The 5,257-nt window shown below is 42.0% G+C and overlaps 1 pseudogene; it reads left to right on the plus strand.

The window, feature by feature from the left end:
- The first annotated feature begins 249 nt into the window (after positions 1-249).
- Positions 250-1,060, plus strand: LOC142436358 (inositol oxygenase pseudogene; annotated as a pseudogene).
- The last annotated feature ends 4,197 nt before the right edge of the window (positions 1,061-5,257 follow it).

Genomic DNA, 5,257 nt, shown 5'->3' on the forward strand with positions numbered 1-5,257 from the left:
TCTGCGATTCAGAGAGATAACAGTCGGCTCCCCTAGAGACATACGGCAGTGTTTCCCAAGGTACATGATACTGCCCATGAAGCAAAATGGAAATGTCCATTCAGTGTAAAAGTGATACCAATGTTTTTTAGAGGGGAGAAAGATGGGGCTTACTACTCCCATTAAGTATTGCAGTCTTGGATGATTACATAAGACTGGCTAGGTCTGTTGTGGGATACACTGTTTCTCTCTGGCTCCATACTCTTGAAGAGTTCCCGGAACCCACAATGGTTGGCCAGCTGAAGATGGAGCCCAGAATGGGCAAGGGGAAGGCCATCTTCTGAAACTACACTTGTGGCCAGCTCCTGGACCTCGTCTTTGCCAGCTATAGACTCATGCACACACACCAGGTGGTGGACTTCATCAGAGGGAAGCATGCCCACTTCGGAATCTGCTCCTCCAAGGAGATGACAGTCCTGGAGGCCATAGACCTGCTGGACCAGCTGGTGGATGAGTCGGATCCGGATGTGGACGTCCCTACCTCCTTCCATGCCTTCCAGACTGTGGAGGGCATCCGGAGGGCACATCCCCACAAGGACTGGTTGTACCTGGTGGGGATGCTGCATAATCTGGGGAAGTTGCTGCCCCTGGTCAAGGAGCCCCAGTGGGCCGTAGTTAGAAACACCTATCCTGTGGGCTGCTGGCCCCAGGCCTCTGTGGTCTTCTGCGACTCAACTTTCCAGGACAATCCAGGCCTCAGGGATCCTCTATACACCTCTGAGCTTGGGATGTACCAGCCTCACTGCAGCCTGGGGAATGTCCTCATGTACTGGGGCCATGATGAGTATATGTACCAAGTGATGAAGTTCAACAAATTTCCTCTAGTTCCACTCCTTCTATGCGTGGCACACCGGTGGTGACTACCGGCAGTTGTGTAGCCCTGAACATGCCACCTCGGGTTCAGGAGTTCAACAAGTTTGAACTCTACATCAAATGCCCAGACCTGCCTGATGTGGACATACTGCACCCCTATTACCAGGGGCTCATTGGCAAGTACTTCCCCAGAGTCCTCAGTTGGTGACCATCCTGCATGCCCAAGACAACCTTGTGATCATGGAGACAGGCCTGGCCCACCCCACTTCCTTGATAGACCCCACCCACCTGACTGTGCTCAGGTTTGCATCAATAAAGACCTTAAAGTGTCAAAAAAAAGTACAATCTTGGAAACCCATAAGGGCAGTATACTCTGTCCTACATGGTTGCCATTCATCAGCATTGACAGTGACAATAAGCTATTTTTATACATCATTGGGGACTATAGGCTTTATTACAAAAGTTTTCAATTACCAGCAAGGGTGTAAGTTTTCTGTTTTTCTAAGAAGGGGCCTCAAACTAGGGACAAGAAGTGAAGAAACCAATGATATATAACCTTGAGTGACTTCGAGAGCAGTTAAAATTTATTCTACAGGATGGCAATGAGGGGAATAGGACTAAATGAAATGGGGCTTGATTTACTTCATTTTACATGACACAATGTGGCATCCTTGAATGGATCTAGTATGATGGGTCTCTTTTCAACAGTCAAGAGTGCCTGTATTTCTGGAGATCTTCATGAATCTTGGCATCCAAGTTTCACTGGGTCTAGAAGATTCCAAGGGCAGAGGTCTTGGTTTCCAAGAACATGCTTTGCTCCTGCCTGTTATTATATGAGGGTACTAGAATCCTATCTGTCTGCTGGCCTCTATTCTCATATTGTGTAGAAGAGAGAAATTAAGCTAGCAAGGGTGGATTGGGGTAAAGCTGTTGATGTCAGATGCATCCTGTAATCTTGGCCTCCAAATGGCCACATTATCATACCAAAGATAACTTCATCCTCATGAACCTAATCCAAAACAATCCCATATGCATCACAAAAATGAATGTCTTAAAAATGACAGAAACACAGAAGCAGAGGTTATGAGTTAGGAAACATGGTAAAGAAGAAATGACATTAGCTACCTATGTGTGTGATGATTGCATCCCAAGGTCTATTAGGATGGCTGTGAGAAAAATGTACAGTCAGAAATATGGTGGTTGCTTATTGAATCAAATAATCAGATGGCTTACTACGCGGGATAGACAAATACAAGAGGAATGACTGTTCACTCATCAAATGGAAATGTTGAGAACTATATTGAACCACAATGCTCCCTGTGATGGAATATCTGTGCAAATACAAGAAAATCTTGCCAATACAGTGAAGAGTCAAATTTACCCACCAATCACTAATGAAGAAATTAAAGAATTCTTCCAACCACTTCAGTATGAAATTGACCTACCATGCAGTCAAGTAGCATAGATAATTATTGGTAAGTGGAATGAGAGATTAGGAAACAGAGGAAAGAAAAGCAGTTGGAAAACGGGGTCCTTCTGATAGAAATTTGGAAATCACATATACCTTTGTAAAAACCACAAATGGCTGCTATACATATAGGCTTATACCAATGTAATTCACTGAAGTAAAATCAAGTACGTCTGTGGAAAATGTTTTAGAGTACAAAAGATACCCCAGTCCCAAATATAAATTAAGGACAGCATTTACTCAGCCATAAGGACAAAAAGATGACACAAAACCACAGATACATAATGTGGATGAGGAATGCTATTAGCACAAAGTCATAAGAGCATTAAATATTCACAGTCAGGTTGTTACATCACTAAGACACAGAATACAGGAGACTTTCAAATTCGTGAGTAACTGAAAGTTCATTAATCACAATAGAATGGGGGATTATAGAAGCCCAAAGAGGAGCAAAATGTCAACACATGCTTAGAAGATTAGCCCTTCCAAACAAGGCAGTCTGGGAAAGATGGCTAGGTTACAACTTTTGTGTATGCAACCTCGAGTACTGTACTATCTGTCAAGGACACACACTCAATCCACTAAGGGACTGCTCTATAATGCCTTGACTGAATAGAGGGTAGAGGTAATCCACTCTCCAATGTACTCTACCTGAGGGCAAGATTATTTACTTCATTGTGTCATTATCTCAAGGAATTCATTGATGTGAGTTTGTTTTTTTGTTGTTGACTTTGTATGTTATGTATACCCTGACCAAAGTGAAATTATAAAGTGTAAGGCCAAACATAATAGAGATTTTGGAGGAGCTTGTTATCTTCAGTCAAAATGAAGCTGGGACCATGAAGCTGAAGACATGAGTCAAAGACATGAGAGCACAAATATAACCTTTGGTACATCACACATGAATGTCAAGACCATCTCACGTACAGATATGATTAATTGAACGTGAACAACAGGAAACTGGATCAGCTGTAAAATGGCATCAATAGTATTATGTATGAAGAAAGCAACATCATTCCCAAGACAGAAAAGAAAGAATGATAGAGGCGAACATCAAGGAGACTGATACCTGCCACTGGTAGAAATGTAGGTAAAGCAAACGGAAGAAATGATGAAGGAAGAGCTGAACAGAACATTTTAAAGAGCAACTTAAGAAGACATTGAAGTATTGAACTGAAACACGTTACTCACGGGGAAAACCATCAAAGTTATCATAGTGAGAACAAGGAGAATTTCATTCAGTATATGTGGTAGAGAAAAGAGAGGTGGGAATAGGCTCACACCCCAAGAAAGCTTTGCCTGAAATAATCTAAAGAAAAATATTGGCAGAGCCATTTATAAACCGAATTGTTTGTGGCTTTCTTTCACCAGAGAACCTAAACATATAGTCATTTCTGCAAAGCTCTTTATTAATAGCTCTGTAATCAAGAGTGGATATTTTCATCCATCTGGTCAGAATTGAGGACAGGGGACTAAGCTCGCTCTCTTTAAATGTCTACAGGGGAACTCCCTTAAGTCTACCCTCCTTAAAATCTCTTCTTTTGGGGGTTGAGATTCTACCCTCCTTAAAATCTCTTCTTTTGGGGGTTGAGATGAAAGGGTTGGGGACTAAGCCTTAAACTTGCTCTTCAGACATGCGACTTTTGGCAGAAGTGTTGTGGCATCAAATAAATGATGAACACTATAATGCCTTGATAATTTAGAAGAGACTATTTGGTTATCACTGGACTGCTAGAATCTAAAAGTGACTCTTTGATTGCAGTTCTAAGTGGATATTTCAGTCAATCTTTAAAGGCAAAAGCTCATTTATCATTTGTTTAGGGCTTAAGCCAACATGGACAAAAGCAGAAAGTAAAACTAATGTTATTCTTCTTTAAAATGAGTGAGTCCTACGGGGTACAGGATTGATGATAACATCCTGGTTAATAAAATAAAAATAGCAATATCCTGGTTACAACATCAAATTCAACAACATTATTAATTACAATTTCCTGATCTCCAGAACATAAGAGTCCATTTTAAAATCAAACACTGGTGAGACTTTCTGAGATGGGAGGGTGAAGGATGAAGATCATTCATTCAAAAAGATGGCGTGATTGTGACTAGTGATAGTCTGTCTCAGAAGAACAGATAATAATTTTAAAATGTTTAAAATTCTGTTGTGAAATAATTCTTTATTGTGACTTAGGTGTGGATTTTGTTTGGGCCGGGTCCGAACCAAGGCAGCCACCTGTACCAGCTTCTCGAGAAGACAAATGACCTGGCTGAAATGGAAAGCATCTGCCTCCAGCAGTTCAAAAAGCTTACCTCCTGGGGCAGAGCACAGCCTCTTCTCCCCAGTGTTCCAGGAAGCAAGTTTTCTGAGAACAAGATTATTTACTCACAGACCCCATCCTGGCTCAAATCCTGCAGCTACAGCACTAAAACCTCCCTTCCCCTTATCAACGCATATGTCCTTGGCTTGGACCCTATTTAAGTCCCACTGCCTCACTACCAGGTGCTATTTCCCTGACCTAATATGTTGGGTCTCAGAACCTTCCCAGGGGCTCAAGATGCCTCCATCCCTTTCTCTGCTCTCCCTTCCCTCCTGGGAGTTCTTTCCCTGCCTCAGTAAAATCTTTCTCAACTTCACATTCCTGGCTAAATTCTATCTCTGTTCTGCACCTCTGTTAAACCTCTCATATTTATTCATCAGTTTCATATTCAGTAATTTAAGTTATTTTCCAAATCGGCAATTGCTTGTAACTATCCATAGCCTATAACCCCTCCTGAGATATTAATGTGCTACCATTAGCAGGAACGCAGGATGCTAAGGCAAGGGACTTCAAGGGGGTCAGCAAACACATGAGCAGCTGCATGCATGTATAAGTGTTCTTTCACAGAAATTATCATCGGGGTCCTTTTGGCTGGTTCATTGTAATGTTCCTCAAAGAAAGC

The sequence above is a fragment of the Tenrec ecaudatus genome, unplaced genomic scaffold (genome assembly GCF_050624435.1).
Source record: "Tenrec ecaudatus isolate mTenEca1 unplaced genomic scaffold, mTenEca1.hap1 Scaffold_2311, whole genome shotgun sequence".
NCBI lineage: Eukaryota > Metazoa > Chordata > Mammalia > Afrosoricida > Tenrecidae > Tenrec > Tenrec ecaudatus.